The sequence below is a fragment of the Ambystoma mexicanum genome, chromosome 5q (genome assembly GCF_040938575.1).
Source record: "Ambystoma mexicanum isolate Mex_15411 chromosome 5q, UKY_AmexF1_1, whole genome shotgun sequence".
NCBI classification, from domain to species: domain Eukaryota; kingdom Metazoa; phylum Chordata; class Amphibia; order Caudata; family Ambystomatidae; genus Ambystoma; species Ambystoma mexicanum.
The window spans coordinates 1,378,683,336-1,378,698,669 of record NC_090933.1 but is presented as its reverse complement, the minus strand read 5'-3'; the positions used below and the strand labels follow the sequence as shown (position 1 = coordinate 1,378,698,669).

General features: G+C 53.1%; 1 protein-coding gene across 1 annotated transcript in view; it reads left to right on the top strand.

The window, feature by feature from the left end:
• The window catches only part of LOC138498178 (zinc finger protein 271-like), a 129,634-nt gene that overhangs the window by 84,913 nt on the left and 29,387 nt on the right, over positions 1 to 15,334 (top strand). The window lies entirely within an intron of this gene.

Genomic DNA, 15,334 nt, shown 5'->3' with positions numbered 1-15,334 from the left:
AAGTATTTTCTTTTTTTGTTTGTTTTGTCCTTCAGTTTCGCCGCCCCTCGAGGTGGCTCTCCCTCTCGTACCCCCCGCTACGCCTTGGTGTGGCAAGGCAAACGGGCACCCAGGCTGTCTTGCCGGGTGGCTTTATCGAGAAGGTGTAGTGCTGCTTCAGAGCAGTGGGCTGGATCGCTACCACAGGGACGCGGTCACTTCGCCACAGGATATCTGGATGCATCTTCCGATGCAAAAGACGCTGGTTCCCAGCTGGCGGGTGTCGCTGCAGCTCTCAGAGGACGGCTGCCGGCATGAACCGCTGCTGTGACGAGCGAGCAGATCAGCTTGCAAAGGACACTGGTATCCAGTGGCCATGTGTCGCAGTAGCACGCGGAGTAGGACGGCTGCCGGCATGGCACCCACTATTCAGAGCGAGCAGACCGGCTTGCGGCAGGTATTTGTTTTCAGTACTTCTGCTCTCCTTCTTTTTACTCTTCTTTTTTTTTTGTTTTATCCTTGTCGCCAGTTGTTAACTTCTATTGCGCACATACAACGGCAAGGAGGACACGCAACACTGTGAAACTTGGAACTTTGCTTTTTTCTAAACTGCCTCTTCCTCCCTGAGGCTCCTCCTCTTCCTCCTCTTACAGCCTGCCGCTTAAAGGGCACCGACGCATTCCCTCATAACAACAGAATGCTTCTCCCTAACAGGGTCTATGACAGCCTCAATCCTCTCCTGGGCCATGGAAACCTTAGGGACCATAGGCAGCTTCACGCTGGAGAGAGCCTCCGTCCCCTTTAAGCACCTTCCATCCAGGATAGGAAAAACTACCTTTCCTTTCAAGAGAAAACATTTCCCTTCACCCAACATTGGTAACATGCGTTCATGTACTCCACATAAAACATCAAAGCAGTAATTCCACAGACTTCAGAGAACCCGAGGGGAACTTTGAGGTTATCCGTGTGCAATGTTGCTTTTCTCAAGCTTCACAAACACTAACAGTACAACACAGTGAATTACATAAGTTGCTGAAGCATTGTTCAATGGCAAATGCTTCTCATGCTGGGGAGGCAATACTTCAATTTCACTGTGTGCCCCATATTTGCAAAGAAATAACATGTTTAAATAGCCTGCCAGATATTTTTCTTATCAAATAATCACATGCTGATTTAAAACATCGAAAAATGGAGAACACCCCAATTGAGGGCTTGGCCCAACCCCTTAAGCCCAAAGTAGCCCCAGGTGTACACAGAGACAGCACGCAAATGCATGCCTTTACGTAATCACAAGACAGACATGCCAGGAAGAAGACAGCAACAAAGAACACAGCGCCAGTAAGACTGTGTGGTTAGAGGCAGTCGTTGCAGGTGGCTTGAGAGTGGCAGACTGTGATAAAGGAATTGATTTTTAGGAACTAGAGGAGGGAGTGTGACAAGAAGCAGGAGGAGTTGGTGCCATTATGATGGAGTATGTATGAGGAGGAAGTGGTACCAGGAGGCGGTGGTAACATCAGGATGAAGTGGTAGTCAGGATTAGGATCTACCACCAGGAGGAGATGGCTTTAAGAAGGAGGTGGCTGTCAGGAGGAAGCAGGTGAAGGTGATTGTCAGGAGGAGGTGGTAAAATTATACAGAGGTAGCTGTAAGGAGGAAGCAGGTGAAGGTGATTGTCAGGAGGTGGTGGTAACATTGGAAGGAGGTGGCTGTCAGGAGGAAGCAGGTGAAGGTGATTGTCAGGAGGCGGTGGTAACATTGGAAGGAGGTGGCTGTCAGGAGGAAGCAGGTGAAGGTGATTGTCAGGAGGCGGTGGTAACATTGGAAGGAGGTGGCTGTCAGGAGGAAGCAGGTGAAGGTGATTGTCAGGAGGCGGTGGTAACATTGGAAGGAGGTGGCTGTCAGGAGGAAGCAGGTGAAGGTGATTGTCAGGAGGCGGTGGTAACATTGGAAGGAGGTGGCTGTCAGGAGGAAGCAGGTGAAGGTGATTGTCAGGAGGAGGTGGTAACATTGGAAGGAGGTGGCTGTCATGAGGAAGCAGGTGAAGGTGATTGTCAGGAGGAGGTGGTAACATTGGAAGGAGGTGGCTGTCATGAGGAAGCAGGTGAAGGTGATTGTCAGGAAGAGGTGGTAACATTGGAAGGAGGTGGCTGTCAGGAGGAAGCAGGTGAAGGTGATTGTCAGGAGGCGGTGGTAACATTGGAAGGAGGTGGCTGTCAGGAGGAAGCTGGTGAAGGTGATTGTCAGGAGGAGATGGTAACATTGGAAGGAGGGGGCTGTCAGGAGGAAGCAGGTGAAGATGATTGTCAGAAGGCAGTGGTAACATTGGAAGGAGGTGGCTGTCAGGAGGAAGCAGGTGAAGGTGATTGTCAGGAGGAGGTGGTAACATTGGAAGGAGGTGGCTGTCAGGAGGAAGCAGGGGAAGGTGATTGTCAGGAGGAGGTGGTAACATTGGAAGGAGGTGGCTGTCAGAAGGAAGCAGGTGAAGGTGATTGTCAGGAGGAGGTGGTAACATTGGAAGGAAGTGGCTGTCAGGAGGAAGCAGGTGAAGATGAGTGTCAGAAGGCAGTGGTAACATTGGAAGGAGGTGGCTGTCAGGAGGAAGCAGGTGAAGGTGATTGTCAGGAGGAGGTGGTAACATTGGAAGGAGGTGGCTGTCAGGAGGAAGCAGGTGAAGATGATTGTCAGAAGGCAGTGGTAACATTGGAAGGAGGTGGCTGTCAGGAGGAAGCAGGTGAAGGTGATTGTCAGGAGGAGGTGGTAACATTGGAAGGAGGTGGCTGTCAGGAGGAAGCAGGTGAAGGTGATTGTCAGGAGGATGTGGTAACATTGGAAGGAAGTGGCTGTCAGGAGGAAGCAGGTGAAGGTGATTGTCAGGAGGAGGTGGTAACATTGGAAGGAGGTGGCTGTCAGGAGGAAGCAGGTGAAGATGATTGTCAGAAGGCGGTGGTAACATTGGAAGGAGGTGGCTGTCAAGAGGAAGCAGGTGAAGGCGATTGTCAGGAGGAGGTGGTAACATTAGAAGGAGGTGGCTGTCAGGAGGGAGCAGGTGAATGTGATTGTCAGAAGGCAGTGGTAACATTGGAAGGAGGTGGCTGTCAGGAGGAAGCAGGTGAAGGTGATTGTCAGGAGGAGGTGGTAACATTGGAAGGAGGTAGCTGTCAGGAGGAAGCAGGTGAAGGTGATTGTCAGGAGGAGGTGGTAACATTGGAAGGAGGGGGCTGTCAGGAGGAAGCAGGTGAAGGTGATTGTCAGGAGGCGGTGGTAACATTAGAAGGAGGTGGCTGTCAGGAGGAAGCAGGTGAAGGTGATTGTCAGGAGGCGGTGGTAACATTGGAAGGAGGTGGCTGTCAGGAGGAAGCAGGTGAAGGTGATTGTCAGGAGGAGGTGGTAACATTGGAAGGAGGTGGCTGTCAGGAGGAAGCAGGTGAGGGTGATTGTCAGGAGGAGGTGGTAACATTGGAAGGAGGTGGCTGTCAGGAGGAAGCAGGTGAAGGTGATTGTCAGGAGGAGGTGGTAACATTGGAAGGAGGTGGCTGTCAGGAGGAAGCAGGTGAGGGTGATTGTCAGGAGGAGGTGGTAACATTGGAAGGAGGTGGCTGTCAGGAGGAAGCAGGTGAAGGTGATTGTCAGGAGGAGGTGGTAACATTGGAAGGAGGTGGCTGTCAGGAGGAAGCAGGTGAAGGTGATTGTCAGGAGGAGGTGGTAACATTGGAAGGAGGTGGCTGTCAGGAGGAAGCAGGTGAAGGCGATTGTCAGGAGGCGGTGGTAACATTAGAAGGAGGTGGCTGTCAGGAGGAAGCAGGTGAAGGCGATTGTCAGAAGGCAGTGGTAACATTGGAAGGAGGTGGCTGTCAGGAGGAAGCAGGTGAAGGCGATTGTCAGGAGGAGGTGGTAACATTGGAAGGAGGTAGCTGTCAGGAGGAAGCAGGTGAAGGTGATTGTCAGGAGGAGGTGGTAACATTGGAAGGAGGGGGCTGTCAGGAGGAAGCAGGTGAAGGTGATTGTCAGGAGGCGGTGGTAACATTAGAAGGAGGTGGCTGTCAGGAGGAAGCAGGTGAAGGTGATTGTCAGGAGGCGGTGGTAACATTGGAAGGAGGTGGCTGTCAGGAGGAAGCAGGTGAAGGCGATTGTCAGGAGGCGGTGGTAACATTGGAAGGAGGTGGCTGTCAGGAGGAAGCAGGTGAAGGCGATTGTCAGGAGGAGGTGGTAACATTGGAAGGAGGTGGCTGTCAGGAGGAAGCAGGTGAAGGTGATTGTCAGGAGGAGGTGGTAACATTGGAAGGAGGTGGCTGTCAGGAGGAAGCAGGTGAAGGTGATTGTCAGGAGGAGGTGGTAACATTGGAAGGAGGTGGCTGTCAGGAGGAAGCAGGTGAAGGTGATTGTCAGGAGGAGGTGGTAACATTGGAAGGAGGTGGCTGTCAGGAGGAAGCAGGTGAGGGTGATTGTCAGGAGGAGGTGGTAACATTGGAAGGAGGTGGCTGTCAGGAGGAAGCAGGTGAAGGTGATTGTCAGGAGGAGGTGGTAACATTGGAAGGAGGTGGCTGTCAGGAGGAAGCAGGTGAAGGTGATTGTCAGGAGGAGGTGGTAACATTGGAAGGAGGTGGCTGTCAGGAGGAAGCAGGTGAGGGTGATTGTCAGGAGGAGGTGGTAACATTGGAAGGATGTGGCTGTCAGGAGGAAGCAGGTGAAGGTGATTGTCAGGAGGAGGTGGTAACATTGGAAGGAGGGGGCTGTCCGGAGGAAGCAGGTGAAGGTGATTGTCAGGAGTCGGTGGTAACATTAGAAGGTGGTGGCTGTCAGGAGGAAGCAGGTGAAGGTGATTGTCAGGAGGAGGTGGTAACATTGGAAGGAGGGGGCTGTCAGGAGGAAGCAGGTGAAGGTGATTGTCAGGAGGCGGTGGTAACATTAGAAGGTGGTGGCTGTCAGGAGGAAGCAGGTGAAGGTGATTGTCAGGAGGCGGTGATAACATTGGAAGGAAGTGGCTGTCAGGAGGAAGCAGGTGAAGGTGATTGTCAGGAGGAGGTGGTAACATTGGAAGGAGGGGGCTGTCAGGAGGAAGCAGGTGAAGATGATTGTCAGAAGGCAGTGGTAACATTGGAAGGAGGTGGCTGTCAGGAGGAAGCAGGTGAAGGTGATTGTCAGGAGGAGGTGGTAACATTGGAAGGAAGTGGCTGTCAGGAGGAAGCAGGTGAAGATGATTGTCAGAAGGCAGCGGTAACATTGGAAGGAGGTGGCTGTCAGGAGGAAGCAGGTGAAGGTGATTGTCAGGAGGAGGTGTTAACATTAGAAGGAGGTAGCTGTCAGGAGGAAGCAGGTGAAGGTGATTGTCAGGAGGAGGTGGTAACATTAGAAGGAGGTGGCTGTCAGGAGGAAGCAGGTGAAGGCGATTGTCAGGAGGAGGTGGTAACATTAGAAGGAGGTGGCTGTCAGGAGGAAGCAGGTGAAGGTTATCGTCAGAAGGAGGTGGTAACATTAGAAGGAGGTGGCTGACAGGAGGAAGCAGGTGAAGATGATTGTCAGAAGGCAGTGGTAACATTGGAAGGAGGTGGCTGTCAGGAGGAAGCAGGTGAAGGTGATTGTCAGGAGGAGGTGGTAACATTAGAAGGAGGTGGCTGTCAGGAGGAAGCAGGTGAAGGTGATTGTCAGGAGGCGGTGGTAACATTGGAAGGAAGTGGCTGTCAGGAGGAAGCAGGTGAAGGTGATTGTCAGGAGGAGGTGGTAACATTAGAAGGAGGTGGCTGTCATGAGGAAGCAGGTGAAGGTTATCGTCAGAAGGAGGTGGTAACATTAGAAGGAGGTGGCTGACAGGAGGAAGCAGGTGAAGGTTATCGTCAGGAGGAGGTGGTAACATTAGAAGGAGGTGGCTGTCAGGAGGAAGCAGGTGAAGGTGATTGTCAGGAGGCGGTGGTAACATTGGAAGGAGGTGGCTGTCAGGAGGAAGCAGGTGAAGGTGATTGTCAGGAGGAGGTGGTAACATTGGAAGGAAGTGGCTGTCAGGAGGAAGCAGGTGAAGGTGATTGTCAGGAGGAGGTGGTAACATTGGAAGGAGGGGGCTGTCAGGAGGAAGCAGGTGAAGATGATTGTCAGAAGGCAGTGGTAACATTGGAAGGAGGTGGCTGTCAGGAGGAAGCAGGTGAAGATGATTGTCAGGAGGAGGTGGTAACATTGGAAGGAGGTGGCTGTCAGGAGGAAGCATGTGAAGGTGATTGTCAGGAGGCGGTGGTAACATTGGAAGGAGGTGGCTGTCAGGAGGAAGCATGTGAAGGTGATTGTCAGGAGGCGGTGGTAACATTGGAAGGAGGTGGCTGTCAGGAGGAAGCAGGTGAAGGTGATTGTCAGGAGGAGGTGGTAACATTGGAAGGAGGGGGCTGTCAGGAGGAAGCAGGTGAAGGTGATTGTCAGGAGGCGGTGGTAACATTAGAAAGTGGCTGTCAGGAGGAAGCAGGTGAAGGTGATTGTCAGGAGGCGGTGATAACATTGGAAGGAAGTGGCTGTCAGGAGGAAGCAGGTGAAGGTGATTGTCAGGAGGAGGTGGTAACATTAGAAGGAGGTGGCTGTCAGGAGGAAGCAGGTGAAGGTGATTGTCAGGAGGCGGTGATAACATTGGAAGGACGTGGCTGTCAGGAGGAAGCAGGTGAAGGTGATTGTCAGGAGGAGGTGGTAACATTGGAAGGAGGGGGCTGTCAGGAGGAAGCAGGTGAAGATGATTGTCAGAAGGCAGTGGTAACATTGGAAGGAGGTGGCTGTCAGGAGGAAGCAGGTGAAGGTGATTGTCAGGAGGAGGTGGTAACATTGGAAGGAAGTGGCTGTCAGGAGGAAGCAGGTGAAGATGATTGTCAGAAGGCAGTGGTAACATTGGAAGGAGGTGGCTGTCAGGAGGAAGCAGGTGAAGGTTATCGTCAGAAGGAGGTGGTAACATTAGAAGGAGGTGGCTGACAGGAGGAAGCAGGTGAAGGCGATTGTCAGAAGGCAGTGGTAACATTGGAAGGAGGTGGCTGTCAGGAGGAAGCAGGTGAAGGTGATTGTCAGGAGGAGGTGGTAACATTAGAAGGAGGTGGCTGTCAGGAGGAAGCAGGTGAAGGTGATTGTCAGGAGGCGGTGGTAACATTGGAAGGAAGTGGCTGTCAGGAGGAAGCAGGTGAAGGTGATTGTCAGGAGGAGGTGGTAACATTAGAAGGAGGTGGCTGTCATGAGGAAGCAGGTGAAGGTTATCGTCAGAAGGAGGTGGTAACATTAGAAGGAGGTGGCTGACAGGAGGAAGCAGGTGAAGGTTATCGTCAGGAGGAGGTGGTAACATTAGAAGGAGGTGGCTGTCAGGAGGAAGCAGGTGAAGGTGATTGTCAGGAGGCGGTGGTAACATTGGAAGGAGGTGGCTGTCAGGAGGAAGCAGGTGAAGGTGATTGTCAGGAGGAGGTGGTAACATTGGAAGGAGGTGGCTGTCAGGAGGAAGCAGGTGAAGGTGATTGTCAGGAGGAGGTGGTAACATTGGAAGGAGGGGGCTGTCAGGAGGAAGCAGGTGAAGGTGATTGTCAGGAGGAGGTGGTAACATTGGAAGGAGGGGGCTGTCAGGAGGAAGCAGGTGAAGGTGATTGTCAGGAGGAGGTGGTAACATTGGAAGGAAGTGGCTGTCAGGAGGAAGCAGGTGAAGGTGATTGTCAGGAGGAGGTGGTAACATTAGAAGGAGGTAGCTGTCAGGAGGAAGCAGGTGAAGGTGATTGTCAGGAGGAGGTGGTAACATTGGAAGGAAGTGGCTGTCAGGAGGAAGCAGGTGAAGGTGATTGTCAGGAGGAGGTGGTAACATTAGAAGGAGGTAGCTGTCAGGAGGAAGCAGGTGAAGGTGATTGTCAGGAGGAGGTGGTAACATTAGAAGGAGGTAGCTGTCAGGAGGAAGCAGGTGAAGGTGATTGTCAGGAGGCGGTGGTAACATTAGAAGGAGGTGGCTGTCAGGAGGAAGCAGGTGAAGGTGATTGTCAGGAGGAGGTGGTAACATTAGAAGGAGGTGGCTGTCAGGAGGAAGCAGGTGAAGGTTATCGTCAGAAGGAGGTGGTAACATTAGAAGGAGGTGACTGGCAAGAGGAAGCAGGTGAAGTTGATTGTTAGGAGGAGGTGGTAACATATTATACAGAGGTGGCTGTCAGGAGGAAGCAGGTTAAGGCGATTGTCAGGAGGAGGTGGTAACATTGGAATGAGGTGGCTGTCAAGAGGAAGCAGGTGAAGGTGATTGTCAGGAGGAGGTGGTAACATTGAAAGGAGGTGGCTGTCAGGAGGAAGCAGGTGAAGGCGATTGTCAGGAGGAGGTGGTAACATTCGAAGGAGGTGGCTGTCAGGAGGAAGCTGGTGAAGGTGATTGTCAGGAGGCGGTGGTAACATTGTAAGGAGGTGGCTGTCAGGAGGAAGCAGGTGAAGGTGATTGTCAGGAGGAGGTGGTAACATTGGAAGGAGGTGGCTGTCAGGAGGAAGCAGGTGAAGGTGATTGTCAGGAGGCGGTGGTAACATTGGAAGGAGGTGGCTGTCAGGAGGAAGCAGGTGAAGGTGATTGTCAGGAGGCGGTGGTAACATTGGAAGGAGGTGGCTGTCAGGAGGAAGCAGGTGAAGGTGATTGTCAGGAGGCGGTGTTAACATTGGAAGGAGGTGGCTGTCAGGAGGAAGCAGGTGAGGGTGATTGTCAGGAGGCGGTGGTAACATTAGAAGGTGGTGGCTGTCAGGAGGAAGCAGGTGAGGTGATCGTCAGGAGGAGGTGGTAACATTGGAAGGAGGTGGCTGTCAGGAGGAAGCAGGTGAAGGTGATCGTCAGGAGGCGGTGATAACATTGGAAGGAAGTGGCTGTCAGGAGGAAGCAGGTGAAGGTGATTGTCAGGAGGAGGTGGTAACATTGGAAGGAGGGGGCTGTCAAGAGGAAGCAGGTGAAGGTGATTGTCAGGAGGCGGTGGTAACATTGGAAGGAGGGGGCTGTCAGGAGGAAGCAGGTGAAGGTGATTGTCAGGAGGCGGTGGTAACATTGGAAGGAGGTGGCTGTCAGGAGGAAGCAGGTGAAGGTGATTGTCAGGAGGAGGTGGTAACATTGGAAGGAAGTGGCTGTCAGGAGGAAGCAGGTGAAGGTGATTGTCAGGAGGAGGTGGTAACATTGGAAGGAGGGGGCTGTCAAGAGGAAGCAGGTGAAGGTGATTGTCAAGAGGCGGTGGTAACATTGGAAGGAGGTGGCTGTCAGGAGGAAGCAGGTGAAGGTGAATGTCAGGAGGAGGTGGTAACTTTAGAAGGTGGTGGCTGTCAGGAGGAAGCTGGTGAAGGTGATTGTCAGGAGGTGGTGGTAACATTGGAAGGAGGTGGCTGTCAGGAGGAAGCTGGTGAAGGTGATTGTCAGGAGGTGGTGGTAACATTGGAAGGAGGTGGCTGTCAGGAGGAAGCAGGTGATTGTCAGGAGGAGGTGGTAACATTGGAAGGAAGTGGCTGTCAGGAGGAAGCAGGTGAAGGTGATTGTCAGGAGGAGGTGGTAACATTGGAAGGAGGTGGCTGTCAGGAGGAAGCAGGTGAAGGTGAATGTCAGGAGGAGGTGGTAACATTAGAAGGTGGTGGCTGTCAGGAGGAAGCAGGTGAGGTGATCGTCAGGAGGAGGTGGTAACATTAGAAGGAGGTGGCTGTCAGGAGGAAGCTGGTGAAGGTGATCGTCAGGAGGTGGTGGTAACATTGGAAGGAGGGGCTGTCAGGAGGAAGCAGGTGAAGGTGATTGTCAGGAGGCGGTGGTAACATTAGAAGGAGGTGGCTGTCAAGAGGAAGCAGGTGAAGGTGATTGTCAGGAGGCGGTGGTAACATTGGAAGGAGGGGGCTGTCAGGAGGAAGCAGGTGAAGGTGATTGTCAGGAGGCGGTGGTAACATTGGAAGGAGGTGGCTGTCAGGAGGAAGCAGGTGAAGGTGATTGTCAGGAGGAGGTGGTAACATTGGAAGGAAGTGGCTGTCAGGAGGAAGCAGGTGAAGGTGATTGTCAGGAGGCGGTGGTAACATTGGAAGGAGGGGGCTGTCAGGAGGAAGCAGGTGAAGGTGATTGTCAGGAGGAGGTGGTAACATTGGAAGGAGGTGGCTGTCAGGAGGAAGCTGGTGAAGGTGATTGTCAGGAGGAGGTGGTAACATTGGAAGGAGGTGGCTGTCAGGAGGAAGCAGGTGAAGGTGATTGTCAGGAGGAGGTGGTAACATTGGAAGGAGGTGGCTGTCAGGAGGAAGCAGGTGAGGGTGATTGTCAGGAGGAGGTGGTAACATTGGAAGGAGGTGGCTGTCAGGAGGAAGTAGGTGAAGGTGATTGTCAGGAGAAGGTGGTAACATTGGAAGGAGGTGGCTGCCAGGAGGAAGCAGGTGAAGGTGATTGTCAGGAGGAGGTGGTAACATTGGAAGGAGGTGGCTGTCAGGAGGAAGCAGGTGAAGGCGATTGTCAGGAGGCGGTGGTAACATTAGAAGGAGGTGGCTGTCAGGAGGAAGCAGGTGAAGGCGATTGTCAGAAGGCAGTGGTAACATTGGAAGGAGGTGGCTGTCAGGAGGAAGCAGGTGAAGGTGATTGTCAGGAGGAGGTGGTAACATTAGAAGGAGGTGGCTGTCAGGAGGAAGCAGGTGAAGGTGATTGTCAGGAGGCGGTGGTAACATTGGAAGGAAGTGGCTGTCAGGAGGAAGCAGGTGAAGGTGATTGTCAGGAGGAGGTGGTAACATTAGAAGGAGGTGGCTGTCATGAGGAAGCAGGTGAAGGTTATCGTCAGAAGGAGGTGGTAACATTAGAAGGAGGTGGCTGACAGGAGGAAGCAGGTGAAGGTTATCGTCAGGAGGAGGTGGTAACATTAGAAGGAGGTGGCTGTCAGGAGGAAGCAGGTGAAGGTGATTGTCAGGAGGCGGTGGTAACATTGGAAGGAGGTGGCTGTCAGGAGGAAGCAGGTGAAGGTGATTGTCAGGAGGAGGTGGTAACATTGGAAGGAAGTGGCTGTCAGGAGGAAGCAGGTGAAGGTGATTGTCAGGAGGAGGTGGTAACATTGGAAGGAGGGGGCTGTCAGGAGGAAGCAGGTGAAGATGATTGTCAGAAGGCAGTGGTAACATTGGAAGGAAGTGGCTGTCAGGAGGAAGCAGGTGAAGATGATTGTCAGAAGGCAGTGGTAACATTGGAAGGAGGTGGCTGTCAGGAGGAAGCATGTGAAGGTGATTGTCAGGAGGCGGTGGTAACATTGGAAGGAGGTGGCTGTCAGGAGGAAGCAGGTGAAGGTGATTGTCAGGAGGCGGTGGTAACATTGGAAGGAGGTGGCTGTCAGGAGGAAGCAGGTGAAGGTGATTGTCAGGAGGAGGTGGTAACATTGGAAGGAGGGGGCTGTCAGGAGGAAGCAGGTGAAGGTGATTGTCAGGAGGCGGTGGTAACATTAGAAAGTGGCTGTCAGGAGGAAGCAGGTGAAGGCGATTGTCAGGAGGAGGTGGTAACATTAGAAGGAGGTGGCTGTCAGGAGGAAGCAGGTGAAGGTTATCGTCAGAAGGAGGTGGTAACATTAGAAGGAGGTGGCTGACAGGAGGAAGCAGGTGAAGATGATTGTCAGAAGGCAGTGGTAACATTGGAAGGAGGTGGCTGTCAGGAGGAAGCAGGTGAAGGTGATTGTCAGGAGGAGGTGGTAACATTGGAAGGAGGGGGCTGTCAGGAGGAAGCAGGTGAAGGTGATTGTCAGGAGGCGGTGGTAACATTGGAAGGAAGTGGCTGTCAGGAGGAAGCAGGTGAAGGTGATTGTCAGGAGGAGGTGGTAACATTAGAAGGAGGTGGCTGTCATGAGGAAGCAGGTGAAGGTTATCGTCAGAAGGAGGTGGTAACATTAGAAGGAGGTGGCTGACAGGAGGAAGCAGGTGAAGGTTATCGTCAGGAGGAGGTGGTAACATTAGAAGGAGGTGGCTGTCAGGAGGAAGCAGGTGAAGGTGATTGTCAGGAGGCGGTGGTAACATTGGAAGGAGGTGGCTGTCAGGAGGAAGCAGGTGAAGGTGATTGTCAGGAGGAGGTGGTAACATTGGAAGGAAGTGGCTGTCAGGAGGAAGCAGGTGAAGGTGATTGTCAGGAGGCGGTGGTAACATAAGAAGGAGGTGGCTGTCAGGAGGAAGCAGGTGAAGGTGATTGTCAGGAAGAGGTGGTAACATTGGAAGGAGGGGGCTGTCAGGAGGAAGCAGGTGAAGGTGATTGTCAGGAGGAGGTGGTAACATTGGAAGGAGGTGGCTGTCAGGAGGAAGCAGGTGAAGGTGATTGTCAGGAGGCGGTGATAACATTGGAAGGAAGTGGCTGTCAGGAGGAAGCAGGTGAAGGTGATTGTCAGGAGGAGGTGGTAACATTGGAAGGAGGGGGCTGTCAAGAGGAAGCAGGTGAAGGTGATTGTCAGGAGGCGGTGGTAACATTGGAAGGAGGGGGCTGTCAGGAGGAAGCAGGTGAAGGTGATTGTCAGGAGGCGGTGGTAACATTGGAAGGAGGTGGCTGTCAGGAGGAAGCAGGTGAAGGTGATTGTCAGGAGGAGGTGGTAACATTGGAAGGAGGTGGCTGTCAGGAGGAAGCAGGTGAAGGTGATTGTCAGGAGGAGGTGGTAACATTGGAAGGAGGGGGCTGTCAGGAGGAAGCAGGTGAAGGTGATTGTCAGGAGGAGGTGGTAACATTGGAAGGAGGTGGCTGTCAGGAGGAAGCAGGTGAAGGTGATTGTCAGGAGGAGGTGGTAACATTGGAAGGAGGTGGCTGTCAGGAGGAAGCAGGTGAAGGTGATTGTCAGGAGGAGGTGGTAACATTGGAAGGAGGGGGCTGTCAGGAGGAAGCAGGTGAAGGTGATTGTCAGGAGGAGGTGGTAACATTGGAAGGAAGTGGCTGTCAGGAGGAAGCAGGTGAAGGTGATTGTCAGGAGGAGGTGGTAACATTAGAAGGAGGTAGCTGTCAGGAGGAAGCAGGTGAAGGTGATTGTCAGGAGGAGGTGGTAACATTAGAAGGAGGTAGCTGTCAGGAGGAAGCAGGTGAAGGTGATTGTCAGGAGGCGGTGGTAACATTAGAAGGAGGTGGCTGTCAGGAGGAAGCAGGTGAAGGTGATTGTCAGGAGGAGGTGGTAACATTAGAAGGAGGTGGCTGTCAGGAGGAAGCAGGTGAAGGTTATCGTCAGAAGGAGGTGGTAACATTAGAAGGAGGTGACTGGCAAGAGGAAGCAGGTGAAGTTGATTGTTAGGAGGAGGTGGTAACATATTATACAGAGGTGGCTGTCAGGAGGAAGCAGGTTAAGGCGATTGTCAGGAGGAGGTGGTAACATTGGAATGAGGTGGCTGTCAAGAGGAAGCAGGTGAAGGTGATTGTCAGGAGGAGGTGGTAACATTGAAAGGAGGTGGCTGTCAGGAGGAAGCAGGTGAAGGCGATTGTCAGGAGGAGGTGGTAACATTAGAAGGAGGTGGCTGTCAGGAGGAAGCTGGTGAAGGTGATTGTCAGGAGGCGGTGGTAACATTGTAAGGAGGTGGCTGTCAGGAGGAAGCAGGTGAAGGTGATTGTCAGGAGGAGGTGGTAACATTGGAAGGAGGTGGCTGTCAGGAGGAAGCAGGTGAAGGTGATTGTCAGGAGGCGGTGGTAACATTGGAAGGAGGTGGCTGTCAGGAGGAAGCAGGTGAAGGTGATTGTCAGGAGGCGGTGGTAACATTGGAAGGAGGTGGCTGTCAGGAGGAAGCAGGTGAAGGTGATTGTCAGGAGGCGGTGGTAACATTGGAAGGAGGTGGCTGTCAGGAGGAAGCAGGTGAGGGTGATTGTCAGGAGGCGGTGGTAACATTAGAAGGTGGTGGCTGTCAGGAGGAAGCAGGTGAGGTGATCGTCAGGAGGAGGTGGTAACATTGGAAGGAGGTGGCTGTCAGGAGGAAGCAGGTGAAGGTGATCGTCAGGAGGCGGTGATAACATTGGAAGGAAGTGGCTGTCAGGAGGAAGCAGGTGAAGGTGATTGTCAGGAGGAGGTGGTAACATTGGAAGGAGGGGGCTGTCAAGAGGAAGCAGGTGAAGGTGATTGTCAGGAGGCGGTGGTAACATTGGAAGGAGGGGGCTGTCAGGAGGAAGCAGGTGAAGGTGATTGTCAGGAGGCGGTGGTAACATTGGAAGGAGGTGGCTGTCAGGAGGAAGCAGGTGAAGGTGATTGTCAGGAGGAGGTGGTAACATTGGAAGGAAGTGGCTGTCAGGAGGAAGCAGGTGAAGGTGATTGTCAGGAGGAGGTGGTAACATTGGAAGGAGGGGGCTGTCAAGAGGAAGCAGGTGAAGGTGATTGTCAAGAGGCGGTGGTAACATTGGAAGGAGGTGGCTGTCAGGAGGAAGCAGGTGAAGGTGAATGTCAGGAGGAGGTGGTAACTTTAGAAGGTGGTGGCTGTCAGGAGGAAGCTGGTGAAGGTGATTGTCAGGAGGTGGTGGTAACATTGGAAGGAGGTGGCTGTCAGGAGGAAGCTGGTGAAGGTGATTGTCAGGAGGTGGTGGTAACATTGGAAGGAGGTGGCTGTCAGGAGGAAGCAGGTGATTGTCAGGAGGAGGTGGTAACATTGGAAGGAAGTGGCTGTCAGGAGGAAGCAGGTGAAGGTGATTGTCAGGAGGAGGTGGTAACATTGGAAGGAGGTGGCTGTCAGGAGGAAGCAGGTGAAGGTGAATGTCAGGAGGAGGTGGTAACATTAGAAGGTGGTGGCTGTCAGGAGGAAGCAGGTGAGGTGATCGTCAGGAGGAGGTGGTAACATTAGAAGGAGGTGGCTGTCAGGAGGAAGCTGGTGAAGGTGATCGTCAGGAGGTGGTGGTAACATTGGAAGGAGGGGCTGTCAGGAGGAAGCAGGTGAAGGTGATTGTCAGGAGGCGGTGGTAACATTAGAAGGAGGTGGCTGTCAAGAGGAAGCAGGTGAAGGTGATCGTCAGGAGGCGGTGGTAACATTGGAAGGAGGGGGCTGTCAGGAGGAAGCAGGTGAAGGTGATTGTCAGGAGGCGGTGGTAACATTGGAAGGAGGTGGCTGTCAGGAGGAAGCAGGTGAAGGTGATTGTCAGGAGGAGGTGGTAACATTGGAAGGAAGTGGCTGTCAGGAGGAAGCAGGTGAAGGTGATTGTCAGGAGGCGGTGGTAACATTGGAAGGAGGGGGCTGTCAGGAGGAAGCAGGTGAAGGTGATTGTCAGGAGGCGGTGGTAACATTGGAAGGAGGTGGCTGTCAGGAGGAAGCAGGTGAAGGTGATTGTCAGGAGGAGGTGGTAACATTGGAAGGAGGTGGCTGTCAGGAGGAAGCAGGTGAAGGTGATTGTCAGGAGGAGGTGGTAACATTAGAAGGAGGTAGCTGTCAGGAGGAAGCAGGTGAAGGTGATTGTCAGGAGGAGGTGGTAACATTAGAAGGAGGT